Raw genomic sequence first — 14,883 nt, forward strand, 5'->3', positions numbered from 1 at the left:
ACATGCAATTGACACCAAACTTATAACATGACTCAAGACTCAAACAAGAAACACAAAATATTTTCGATTTTTATGATTTTATGATTTTTTTTGTATTTTTATTTTAAAATTTTTGAAAATCATTTTGAAAAAGAAAAAATAAGGATTCAAAATTTTTCATATGAATTCCAGGAATCTTGTACTCTTTAGTCTAAAGCTCCAATCTGAGGGTTAGACATGGCTTAATAGCCAGTCAAGCTTTAGAATGGATTTACATCCATTGAGGTGATTAGTTGAAGATCAATCCCAAAGGAGTTTGGGTATGGCTTTTCAGCCAGATAGGATTCAACATGTTACCATGAAACTCTAGAATTCATTCTTGAAAGTTTTGAAGCCATAGAATAATTTATTTTTGAAAACATTATTTTTTTATTATTTTTTTTATTTTCGAAAACAAAGGAGAAATTTTTCGAAAGATTTTTGAAAAATTTTTGAAAAGAAAACAAAAAGAAAGTTACCTAATCTGAGCAACAAGATGAACCGTTAGTTGTCCAAACTCGAACAATCCCCGGCAACGGCGCCAAAAACTTGGTGCGCAGAAATTGTGATTACACTTTGATTATGCAAAATTCATTGCTCTTTCTTTCCCTGGTAATGGCGCCAAAAAACATGATGCCAATACCATGGTTCACAACTTCGCACAACTAACCAGCAAGTGCACTGGGTCGTCCAAGTAATACCTTACGTGAGTAAGGGTCGAATCCCACGGAGATTGTTGGTATGAAGCAAGCTATGGTCACCTTGTAAATCTCAGTCAGGCGGATATAAAATAGTAATGGGGTTTTCGAAAATAATTAATAAAATAAGGATAGAAATACTTATGTAATTCATTGGTTAGAATTTCAGATAAGCGTGTAAAGATGCTTTTGTTCCTCTGAACCTCTGCTTTCCTGCTAGTAAAAGATCCTATTTATAATAAACTAGCTACTAGGGTTTACAGAAGTAAGTAATTGATGCATAAATCCACTTCCGGGGCCCACTTGGTGTGTGCTTGGGCTGAGCTTGAAGTCTACACGTGGAGAGGTCATTCTTGGAGTTGAACGCCAGCTTTTGTGCCATTTTGGACGTTGAACTCCACTTTGCAACTTGTTTCTGGCGCTGGACGCCAGAATTGGGCAGAGAGCTGGCGTTGAACGCCAGTTTGCGTCATCTAAACTTGGGAAAAGTATGGACTATTATATATTTCTGGAAAGCCCTGGATGTCTACTTTCCAACGCAATTGGAAGCGTGCCATTTTGAGTTCTGTAGCTCCAGAAAATCCATTTTGAGTTCAGGGAGGTCAGAATCCAACAATTTTCTAGTATTACCACCGGATACCCACAGACACCAGACACATAATTGGGTGAACCTTTTTAGATTGTGACTCAGCTTTGCTAAAGTCCCCAATTAGAGGTGTCCAGGGTTCTTAAGCACACTCTTTTTTTACTTTGGACCTTGACTTTAACCGCTCAGTCTCAATTTTTCACTTGACACCTACACGCCACAAGCACATGGTTAGACAGCTTGGTTTAGCCGCTTAGGCTAGGATTTTATTCCTTTAGGCCCTCCTATCCACTGATGCTCAAAGCCTTGGGATCCTTTTTATTTGCCCTTGCCTTTTGGTTTTAAGGGTTATTGGCTTTTTGCTCTTGCCTCTTGGTTTTAAGAGCTTTTGGCTTTTTCTGCTTGCTTTTTCTTTTTTTTTTTTCTTTCTATTTTTTTTCGCCTATTTTCTTTTTCTCTTTTTTTTTGCAAGCCTTGTTCTTTGCTGCTTTTTCTTGCTTCAAGAATCATTTTTATGATTTTTTAGATTATCAAATAATATGTCTCCTTATCATCATTCTTTCAAGAGCCAACATATTTAACATTCATAAACAACAACTTCAAAATACATATGCACTGTTCAAGCATTCATTCAGAAAACAAGAAGCATTGTCACCACATCAATATAATTAAACTAAGTTCAAGGATAAATTCGAAACTTATGTACTTCTTGTTCTTTTGAATTAAAACAGTTTTTTCATTTAGGAGAGGTGATGGATTCATAGGACATTCATAACTTTAAGACATAGTTACTAACTACTAATGATCATGTAATGAAGACACAAACATAGATAAGCATATAACATAGAAAACGAAAAACAGAAGAAATAAGAACAAGGAATGAATCCACCTTAGTGATGGTGGCGTTTCCTTCTTGAGGAACCAATGATGTCCTTGAGCTCTTCTATGTCTCTTCCTTGTCTTTGTTGCTCCTCTCTCATTGCTTTTTGATCTTCTCTTATTTCATGAAGGATGATGGAGTGCTCTTGATGTTCCACCCTTAGTTGTCCCATGTTGGAACTTAATTCTCCTAGGGAGGTGTTGATTTGCTCCCAATAATTTTGTGGAGGAAAATGCATTTGAGGCATCTCCGGGATCTCATGGTGATGAGCTTCCTACGCCTCTTGAGCTCCATGAATGGGCTCTCTTGCTTGCTCCATCTTTTTCTTAGTGATGGGCTTCTCTTCCTCAATGGGAATGTCTCCTTCTATGAAAGCTCCAGCTGAGTAACATAGATGGCAAATAAGATGAGGAAAAGCTAGCCTTTTCCCAAGATAGGGCTTTTCGGCTATTTTGTAGAGTTCAAGGGAGATGACTTCATGAACTTCTACTTCCTCTCCAATCATGATGCTATGGATCATGATGGCCCGATCCACAGTAACTTCAGATCGGTTGCTAGTGGGGATGATGGAGCGTTGGATGAACTCCAACCATCCTCTAGCCACAGGCTTGAGGTCCAGTCTTCTTAGTTGAACCGGCTTGCCTTTGGAGTCAATCTTCCATTGAGCTCCTTTCACACATATGTCCATAAGGACTTGGTCCAACCTTTGATTAAAGTTGACCCTTCTAGTGTAGGGGCGTTCATCTCCTTGCATCATGGGCAAGTTAAACGCCAACCTCACATTTTCCGGACTAAAATCTAAGTATTTCCCCCGAACCATTGTAATATAATTCTTTGGATTCGGGTTCTTACTTTGATCATGGTTTCTAGTGATCCATGCATTGGCATAGAACTCTTGAACCATTAGGATGCCGACTTGTTGGATGGGGTTTGTTGGAACTTCCCAACCTCTTCTTCGGATTTCATATCGGATCTCTGGATACTCATTTTTCTTGAGTTTGAAAGGGACCTCGGGGATCACCTTCTTCTTGGCCACAACATCATAGAAGTGGTCTTGATGAGCTTTGGAGATGAACCTTTCCATCTTCCATGACTCGGAGGTGGAAGCTTTTGTCTTCCCCTTCCCTTTTCTAGAAGATTCTCCGGTCTTAGGTGCCATCAATGGTAATGGAAAAACAAAAAGCTTATGCTTTTACCACACCAAACTTAGAATTTTGCTCGCCCTCGAGCAAGAGAAGAAAGAATAGATGATGATGAAGAAGAAATGGAGGAGATGGAGAAGGGGTTGTGTTTCGGCCAAGAAGAGAAGAGGGGGTTGTGTTGTGTGAAAATGAAGAAGAATGGAGGACTTTATATAGTGGGGGGGGAGGGGGTTAGTTTCGGCCATATAGGGTGGGTTTGGGTGGGAAATTGTTTTTGAATTTTAAAGGTAGGTGGAGTTTATGAGGTAGGTTTATGGGGAAGAGTGGATGGATGTGAGTGGTGAAGAGGTGATGGGGAAGAGAGATTGAGGTGATTGGTGAAGGGTTTTGGGGAAGAGTGTTTATGGGATTGTGTGAAAGAGGGGTGAGAAGAAGTAAGTGGAGGTAGGTGGGGATCCTGTGGGGTACACAGATCCTGAGGTGATCCTGTGGGGTCCACAGATCCTGAGGTGTTTAAGGATTTACAACCTTGCACCAAATTGGGCATGCAAAATGCCCTTGCACACAACTATGGGCGTTCAGCGCCAGATTGGTGCTTGTTCTGGGTGTTGAACGCCCATTTGTTGCCCATTTCTGGCGTTGAACGCCAGAACCATGCTTGTTCTGGGCGTTCTAGCGCCAGCTCTTCTCCAGGGTGCATTTCTGGCGTTCAAACGCCCAGATGCTGCCCATTTCTGGCGTTCAGCACCAGAAACATGCTCTGTTCTGGCGTTGAACGCCCAAAACATGTTTCTTACTAGCGTTTAAACGCCAGTAAGGCCTTCCTCCAGGGTGTGATTTTTTTCTGCTGTTTTTGATTCCGTTTTCAATTTTTTTGATTATTTTGTGACTCCACACGATCATGAACCTAAGAAAACATGAAAAACAAAAATAAAATTAGATAAATAAACATTGGGTTGCCTCCCAACAAGCGCTTCTTTAATGTCAATAGCTTGACAGTGGGCTCTCATGGAGCCTCACAGATGTGCAGAGCTTTGTTGAGACCTCCCAACACCAAACTTAGCGTTTGGATATGGGGGTTTGACACCAAACTTCTCCTTATTGATCACTGGACATCCCAGGAGGTCTTCCTCCTTCGGTTTCACGTCCTTCTCCTCTCTTGTGGGTTCGGCCATGGTAATTAATTCAATGGCCTTGCACTCTCCTTTTGGATTCTCTTCTGTATTGCTTGGGAGAGTACTAGGAGGGATTTCAGTGATCCTTTTACTCAGCTGGCCCACTTATGCTTCCAAATTTCTAATGGAAGACCTTGTTTCATTCATGAAACTCACAGTGGCCTTAGATAGATAAGAGACTAAATTTGCTAAGCTAGATGGATTCTGCTCAGAATTCTCTGTCTGTTGCTGAGTGGATGATGGAAAAGGCTTGCTATTGCTAAACCTGTTTCTTCCACCTTTATTAAAGCCTTGTTGAGGCTTTTGATCCTTCCATGAGAGATTTGGGTGATTTCTCCATGATGGATTGTAGGTGTTTCCATATGGTTCACCCATGTATTTTAACTCTGCTATTGCAGGGTTCTCAGGATCATAAGCTTCCTCCTCAAAAGATGCCTCTTGAGTACTGTTGGATGCAGCTTGCATTCCATTCAGACTCTGAGAAATTATATTGACTTGCTGAGTCAATATTTTATTCTGAGCCAATATGGCATTCAGAGCATCAATTTCAAGAACTCCCTTCTTCATAGGCGTCCCATTACTCACAGGATTCCTCTCAGAAGTGTACATGAACTGGTTATTAGCAACCATGCCAATGAGTTCTTGAGCTTCTGCAGGCGTTTTCTTTAGGTGAATGGATCCACCTGCAGAAGTATCCAATGACATCTTTGATAGCTCAGATAAACCATCATAGAATATATCCAGGATGGTCCATTCTGAAAGCATGTTAGAATGACACTTTTTGGTCAACTGCTTGTATCTTTCCCAAGCTTCATAGAGGGATTCACCTTCTTTCTGTCTGAAGGTCTGAACATCCACTCTAAGCTTGCTCAGCTTTTGAGGAGGAAAGAACTTGGTTAAGAAAGCCGTGACCAGCTTATCCCAAGAGTTCAAGCTATCTCTGGGTTGAGAATCCAACCACACTCTAGCTCTGTCTCTTACAGCAAAAGGGAAAAGCATGAGCCTGTAGACTTCAGGATCTACTCCATTAGTCTTAACAGTATCACAGATCTGCAAGAATTCAGTTAAGAACTAAAAAGGATCTTCAGATGAAAGTCCATGAAACTTACAGTTCTGCTGCATCAGAGAAACTAGCTGAGGTTTCAGCTCAAAATTGTTTGCTCCAATGGTAGGAATGGAGATGCTTCTTCCATGTAAATTGGAATTAGGTGCAGTAAAGTCACCAAGCATTCTCCTCGAATCCTCTATGTCACAGTAAAGAGGTTCCTTATTGTTAGTAGAAGAAGAAAAGGAATAGGGGTGAAGAAGAATGAAGAATCCAAACACAAGGGTAAGGATAGGAGCAGAGATGTGAGATGAAGAGTAGTGTTAGTAGATGAATAAATAATTAGAAGGAGATGAGGGAGAAAGAGGATTTTCGAAAATAATTTTTGAAAAAGAGTTAGTGATTTTCGAAAATAATTTTTGAAAAGTGTTAGTAATTTTCGAAAATAAAAATCAAAAATTAAAATAATTAGTTAATTAAAAAGAAATTTTGAAAAAAGGGGGGAGATATTTTCGAAAATGAGAGAGAAAGAGTTAGTTAAGTGGTTTTGAAAAAGATAAGAAACAAACAAAAAGTTAGTTAGTTAGTTGAAACAAATTTTGAAAAGATAAGAAGTTAGGAAGTTAGAAAAGATATTTTGAAATCAAATTTTTGAAAAAGATAAGATAAGAAGATATTTTTGAAATTAGTTTTTGAAAAAGATTTGATTTTTAAAATCACAATTAATGACTTGATTCACAAGAAATCACAAGATATGATTCTAGAACTCAAAGTTTGAATCTTTCTTAACAAGTAAGTAACAAACTTGAAATTTTTGAATCAAAACATTAATTGTTATTGTTATTTTCGAAAATTTGATATAAAAATAAGAAAAAGATTTTTGAAAAATATTTTTATAATTTTCGAAAATAACTAAAAAATGAAAAAGATTTTATTTTTGAAAAAGATTTTGAAAAAGATAAGATTTTAAATTGAAAATTTGATTTGACTCATAAAAACAACTAGATTTTTAAAAATTTTTGAAAAAGTCAAATCTAATTTTCAAAATTTTAAGAGAGAAAAAGAGAAAGATATTTTTTTGATTTTTGAATTTTTATGATGAGAGAGGAAAACAATGAAAATGATGCAATGCATGAAGATTTTAGATCAAAACAATGAATGCATGCAAGAATGCTATGAATGTCAAGATGAACACCAAGAATACTTTGAAGATCATGATGAACATCAAGAACATATTTTTGAAAAATTTTTAATGCAAAGAAAACATGCAAGACACCAAACTTAGAATTCTTTAATGCTTAGACACTAAGAATTCAAGAATGCATATGTAAACAAGAAAAGACACAAAACATGCAAATGCAAAGATCAAACAAGAAGACTTACCAAGAACAACTTGAAGATCATGAAGAACACTATGAATGCATGAAAATTTTCGAAAAATGCAAGATGAGTATGCAATTGACACCAAACTTATAACTTGACTCAAGACTCAAACAAGAAACATGAAATATTTTTGGATTTTATGATTTTCTAATTTTTTTTTATATTTTTTTTCGAAAATTAATTGAAAAACAAAAATAAGGATTCCAAAATTTTTAATATGAATTCCAGGAATCTTGCCATGTTAGTCTAAAGCTCCAATCTGAGGGTTAGACATGGCTTAATAGCCAGTCAAGCTTTAGCAGAACTTTACATTCAGCAGCCAATTTGCTAAGAAAGATAAAGAAGCTCTTCTCTTGAGTCCAAAAGAATTGAGACATGGCTTTACAGCCAGCCAGGCTTCAACATGCTTCATGAAACACTAGAATTCATTCTTAAAAATTCTGAAGAAAAATATATTTTTGAAAACATTTTTTTTTTCGAATACAAAGGAGAAATTTTTGAAAGATTTTTGAAAAATTTTTGAAAATAAAACAAAAAGAAAATTACCTAATCTGAGCAACAAGATGAACCGTCAGTTGTCCAAACTCGAACAATCCTCGGCAACGGCGCCAAAAAATTGGTATGCGAAATTGTTACTCAGGTTGTGAATTGTTGTTCGAAATTGATTCCCAGGCAATGGCACCAAAAACGGATGCACAGAACCAAGGTCTAAACATATCTTCACAACTTCGCATAACTAACCGGCAAGTGCACTGGGTCGTCCAAGTAATACCTTACGTGAGTAAGGTCGAATCCCACGGAGATTATTGGTATGAAGCAAGCTATGGTCACCTTGTAATCTCAGTCAGGCAGATATAAAATAGTTATGGAGTTTTCGAAAATTATATAATAAAATAAGGATAGAAACACTTATGTAATTCATTGGTGAGAATTTCAGATAAGCGTGTAGAGATGCTTTCGTTCCTCTGAATCTCTACTTCCCTGCTATCTTCATCCAATCAGTCTTACTCCTTTCCATGGCTGGCTTTATGCAAGGGCATCACCGTTGTCAATGGCTACATCCCCTCCTCTTGTGAAAATGGTCCAAATGCTCTGTCACAGCACGACTAATCATCTGAGGTTTCCGATCATGCTGGAATAGGATTCACCCTCCTTTTGCGTCTGTCACTACGCCCAGCAATCGCGAGTTTGAAGCTCATCACAGTCATTCAATCCCAGAATCCTACTCGGAATACCACAGACAAGGTTTAGACTTTTCGGATTCTCATGAATGCCGCCATCAATCTAGCTTACACCACGAAGATTCTGGTTAAGAGATCTAAGAGATACTCATTCAATCTAAGGTAGAACGAAAGTGGTTGTCAGGCACGCGTTCATAGGGAATGATGATGATTGTCACGTTCATCACATTCAGGTTGAAGTGCGAATGAATATCTTAGAAGCGAAATAAGATGAATTGAATAGAAAAACAGTAGTACTTTGCATTAATCTTTGAGGAACAGCAGAGCTCCACACCTTAATCTATGGAGTGTAGAAACTCTACCGTTGAAAATACATAAGTGAAAGGTCCAGGCATGGCCGAGTGGCTAGCCCCCAAAACGAGATCAATAGATCAAAATACAATCCAGGATGATCCAAAGATCCCTAATACAATAGTAAAAGGTCCTATTTATAATAAACTAGCTACTAGGGTTTACAGAAGTAAGTAATTGATGCATAAATCCACTTCCGGGGCCCACTTGGTGTGTGCTTGGGCTGAGCTTGAAGTCTACACGTGGAGAGGTCATTCTTGGAGTTGAACGCCAGCTTTTGTGCCATTTTGGGCATTGAACTCCACTTTGCAACTTGTTTCTGGCGCTGGACGCCAGAATTGGGCAGAGAGCTGGCGTTGAACGCCCGTTTGCGTCGTCTAAACGTGGACAAAGTATGGACTATTATATATTGCTGGAAAGCCCTGGATGTCTACTTTCCAACACAATTGAAAGCACGCCATTTTGAGTTTTGTAGCTCCAGAAAATCTATTTTGAGTGCAGGGAGGTCAGAATCCAACAGCATCAGCAGTCCTTCTTCAACCTCTGAATCTGATTTTTGCTCAAGTCCCTCAATTTCAGCCAGAAAATACCTGAAATCACAGAAAAATACACAAACTCATAGTAAAGTCCAGAAATGTGAATTTAACATAAAAACTAATGAAAATATCCCTAAAAGTAACCAGATTCTACTAAAAACATACTAAAAACAATGCCAAAAAGCGTATAAATTATCCGCTCATCACACATTACTACCCCTAAGTAAAAAAAAATAAATGTCCCTTAATTTGGATCTTTGATTAGCTTAGGCTAGTGAGAGTGTGTGTCATTCAAGGGTGGAAAAAATTGGGAACATTGGGTGAAATAAAAGTGTTTTTGTATTTTTGTTGAAAATCATGGGATTGGGTACATATTCATGCACTAAATATTTCAACCATATGCATTGATGCTCTTGTATATATTTTATCTTGAAAAGAAAAAAATATTGAAAAAAAAAAGAAAAAGACAAAAAGAAAAGCAATAAAAAATGGGACAAAAAATGCCTCAAAGCAAAGTAATAATAACAATGCATATGGAATGTGAATTGAAGAGAATGAATGAGTATGTGAAAAAGTGGGAATCATGGGTAGCTAGGTGGTATATTAGAATTGTATAGGTTGTTGTGTGTATTAGGTGAGAGCTTAGGTTAATCAAGATTCAAATTTCAAGCTCAATTGACCATATACAATCCTACCTTGACCCTAACCCCATTACAACCTATGAATAAGTCCTCATGATAAATGTATGCATGCGTTGAATAATTGTTGATTGTTAGATGCAAAACAAATCTTGGAAACCATGATTAGAGGAGAATTGAGTGAATCAACCCTATACACTTGAGCGACTAGAGCGGATACACTTCCAGTAAGGGTTCGATACTCAATTCCTTGTTCCCTGCTTTCACGAGCTTTCTTTTTATAAGTCTACTTGAACTTCATTTTGATATTAGAATTGGTGGGATTCATGAATCATCATAATGTGTTAGCCGTACCTATTCATATATGCTCTCGGAGATTGATTTACTTTTAACCAACTAGGTAGAATCATTTTGTATTTAGTTGCATGCATGTAGACAGGTGCATATAGTTTATTTGCATTGAATAAATGTTCGTACCCCTTTTCTTGTCTTTCTTGGTTTAGCATGAGGACATGCTTAGTTTAAGTATTGGGAGGTTTGATAAACCCCAATTTTGTGGTTTATCTTGTATTGAATTTAGGGAATTTTATCGACTTTTCCCACATTTATTTAATGAAATAGCATGGTTTTGTAAATTTCTCCTAATTTGTGCTTAAGAGTAAAAACATGCTTTTTAGGCCTTTAAATTGATAAATTTAATTCACTTTAATTCTATTCGATGCCTTGATATATTTGTTAAGTGATTTCAGGATTAGAACGGAAAGATTGGGTTGAAGGAATGAAGAAAAAGCATGCAAAAATGGGGAATTCATCAAGAAATGAGGATTTGCTGAACTCAAGGCCACACACATGCGTCACCCACGCGTATGCGTGAAGCGTAATTTTGCAATGCAACGCGTACGCGTGACCCATGAGTTCGCGTGACAAGCGGCACGTGACTTCACTAAAGGCAATTCGCTGGGGGCGATTTCTGAGCTCAAGGAGACCCAAATCCAACTCATTTTTGATGTTTTTGAACCCAAGGATTGCAAGGGAATGGGGAGGAGTCATAGTAGAGTTTTCATCATATTTTAGGGTAGAACTCTAGAGAGAGAGGCTCTCTCCTCTCTCTAGATTTAGGGTAGAAATTAGGGTAAAGTTAGGTTAATCTCTCTTAAATTTAGCTTTCAATTCTTGTTTTGATTTTGTTTTCCCTTTAATTCCTTGTTATTACACCTTTGCTCTTCTAGTTCTTGTTGTTAATTTCCCATTTCATGTCATTTTTATGTTGATGCACTCTTGTTAATTTTAATTTCCATTAATGCAATTTATGTTTTCTTATTCTTATTGTTTAATTGAGTTGTTATTATTGTTTTCTTACATTGGGTAGTTATAGCTTTCATTAATTCTTGCATTTTGTGATATTTACTTTTATTGCACTCTAGGTGTTTGTTAAAATATTTTCTCTAGTTATTGAGTAGTTTTCTTTACTCTTGGCCTAGGCTAAGGGGATTGGGTGATCTTGGTCATTGGGTCTCATTGATTTGGTGATTTGAAAACCCTTTGTGGTCAATTTGATAACCATTGACGCTAGCCTACTACTAAGTTAATTAGTAGTTAGGTTAGGACTTATGGATTGATATTGATCAAGCCAATTTGACGTATTTCAAGCGTTGAAGTAGATATTGTATGCACTTCAAGCATAGAAGTAGACTAAATGGTTGGTCCCTCAAAATTGTAAATACATGGTTAGTAAACAAGGATGGGTGATCTCAATTCCTATGCCTAGCCAAGAGTTTTTTCCCTTTCTTTATTAGTTCTAGTCATTTACATTCTTGTTATTTACTTTTCTTACCAACTACAAATCAAACCCCTTGTTCCTTCATAGCCAATAATTGATCACTTCATTGCAATTCCTTGTGAGACGACCAAAGGTTTGAATACTTCAATTTATTTTTATTGGGGTTTGTACTTGTGATAACCAATATTAAAATTTGATTGAGAATTATTAGTTGGTTTGGAACTATGCTTACAACGAAGAAATTCTATTTCTATTAAGGAATTTCTAGACTGATAATAAATCTTCATATCAATTTTTTTCCAATCTTTCATCATTCATACTATGTCTTGGAGGTTGTGCATTATCCTTCTCAACATTATCTTCAAGTTCAATGGAAGAAGGTTCAACAACTTCCACAAAATCATCAACAACATCACTTGGTGTAGAAATGTTCTCAAGCTTGAAATCCACCTCTTGTTCAACTTCGCATAGGTCTTCAACCACTTCTTCTTCTTCAATGATCTCTTCCTCCTCCACTTTGTGCAAGACATATCCCATCTCCTTGTCCTCATGTTGGGATTCCAAAATCTCCTTCATGCTCCACTCTTCGGTTGATTTCTCACATTCATCCGCGGAGATGCTTTGTCTACAATATGAATCCCATGAGTCCAAGTTGGCTTTAATTTTGGCAAGGTTAGCCTCAATAGCTTCATTCATCCTTTGGGCTTCCTCTTCCTTCTTTTGACGGATGATTGCTTGAAGCCGGTCTATTGCTTCCTTGAAACGATCCATTGGCTCTTGTTCCACTTGGCTAGCATAAGTAGGATCATCTTGCTTTTAGACCAATAGATATGGATATTCTTCCATGGAAGGTTGTGATGGAAAGAGAAATTCATTATGTGATTGAAATTTCTCATACATGGGAGGTGGTTCATCTTGATAATGGCATGGAGGTGGTGGTTCTTGAGGGTATTGGTGGTGGAATTAGGATGGTTCTACATATGGTTCATATGGTTCACAAGGTAGTTGGTATGGTGGATATGGATTGGGATCATATGAAGGTGTTTGGTGGTATGAGGCTTGTGAGTATGATGGTTGAGGGCTATATTGTGGAGGGGGTTCATAGGCATATGGTGGTGGATGTTGATAATCACAAGGGGGTCCACCATATCCATTGTCTTAGTATGCATCTTGGAATGGCTCTTGCTCATAGCACATTTAGGACGGTTGTTACCAAGAAGTGTGATCAAATTCTTGAGGCTCCTCCCATCTTTGATTGTTCCATCCTTGATGCATGTTGTCGTTGTAATTTTTATCTCCTACAACATAGTTGTAACCACACTCATAACCAAAAGGGTGAGAATTCATGGTGGCAAATAAAAACAAAAGCTAACAAAAATAAGCAACAAAGTTCTAAACCTAACAAAAACTATCAAATAAGCAAAAAGGAAAACATATTCACAATATTCACATATTCACAATTGCCAATAATATAACACCATTGCAATTCCCCGGCAACGGCACCAAAAATTTGATATGAAGATTTATTGTCAGTATAGAAATTCTCCAATAGAAATAGAATTTCTTCGTTGTAAGCATAGTTTAAAACCAACTAATAATTCTCAATCAAATTTTAATATTGGTTGTCACAAGTACAAACCCTAATGAAAATAAACCGAAGTATTCAAATCTCGGGTCGTCTCACAAGGAATTGCAATGAAGTGATCAATTATTAGCTATGAAGGAACAAGGGGGTTTGATTTGTAGTTGGCAAGAAAAGTAAATAACATGAAATTAAATGACAAGAACTAATAAAGAAAGGGAAAGAACTCTTGGCTTGGCATAGGAATTGAGATCACCCATCATTGTCTACTAACGATGTATTGACAATTATGAGGGACCAACCCATTTAGTCTACTTCTATGCTTGAAGTACGTACAATATCTACTTCAACGCTTGAAGTACGTCAAATTGGCTAGATCAACATCAATCTATAAGTCCTAACCTAGCTATTAATTAACTTAGTAGTAGGCTAGCATCAATGGTTATCAAATTGACCACAAAGGGTTCTCAAATCATCAAATCAATGAGACCCAATGACTCAAGGTCACCCAATTCCCTTAGCCTAGGCCAAGAGTAAAGAAAACTACTGAATAACTAGAGAAAATAATTTAACAAACACCTAGAGTTCAATAAAAGTAAACATGCCAAAATGTAAGAATTAATGAAAGCTATAACTACCCAATGTAAGAAAACAATAATAACAACTCAATTAAACAATAAGAATAAGAAAACATAAATTGCATTAATGGAAATTAAAATTAGCAAGAGTGCATCAACATAAAAATGACATGAAAGAAAAATTAACAACAAGAACTAGAAGAGCAAAGGTGTAATAACAAGGAATTAAAAGGGAAAACAAAATCAAAACAAGAATTGAAAGCTAAATTTAAGAGAGATTAACCTAACTTTACCCTAATTTCTACCCTAAATCAAGAGAGAGGAGAGAGCCTCTTTCTTTAGAGTTCTACCCTAAAACATGATGAAAACTGTACTATGACTCCTCCCCCATTCTCTTGCAATCCTTGGATTCAAAAGCATCAGAAATGAGTTGGATTTGGGCCTCCTTGAGCTCAGAAATCACCCTCAGCGAATTGCCTTTAGTTAAGTCACGTGCCGCTTCTCACGCGTACGCATGTGTCACGCGTATGCGTCGCATTGCAAAATTCCTCTTCACGTGTGCGCGTCGATGGCGAATCTCCTCCTCACGCGTACGCGTGGGTGACGCGTGCGCGTGGCCTTGAGTTCAGCAAATCCTCATTTCTTCATGAATTCTCCATTTTTGCATGCTTTTTCTTCATTCCTTCAACCTAATATTTGCTATCTAATCCTGAAATTACTTAACCAACATATCAAGGCATCGAATGGAATTAAAGTGAATTAAATTTATCAATTTAAAGGCCTAAAAAGCATGTTTTTACTCTTAAGCACAAATTAGGAGAAATTCACAAAACCATGCTATTTCATTGAATAAATATGAGAAAAGTCGATAAAATCCCCTAAATTCAATACAAGATAAACCACAAAATTGGGGTTTATCAGTGACCCACACGTACGCGTGGCCTCTGTTTCAGCAAAAATGAATTTTGGTGTTTTAAAGTTCAAATTTCAACCTCTAAACCTCTATTTTCATTCTTTTAACTCTAGATCATGGTAGTAAGCTTAGTAATAAGATGAAGCTAGGAAATGGAGATAACTTAGGAGTGAAGCAAAGTTGGAAAAGTAGTGAATCATATATGGAAATGTGTATACTTAGAGTACATATGGTACCATGGCTTTAATGATATGATTATGCAATAATTACAAATGATTATGAATGCTTATTGGCTTATACACTCTATTATCTGAGATACGAGTTTTCCTAGTTAAAGTACCGTGGCTTGCCACCACATGTTCTAGATTGAGACTCGATACTCTGTTGACCCTACGTC

This window comes from Arachis ipaensis, chromosome B01 (assembly GCF_000816755.2).
Source record: "Arachis ipaensis cultivar K30076 chromosome B01, Araip1.1, whole genome shotgun sequence".
Classification (NCBI taxonomy): Eukaryota; Viridiplantae; Streptophyta; class Magnoliopsida; order Fabales; family Fabaceae; genus Arachis; species Arachis ipaensis.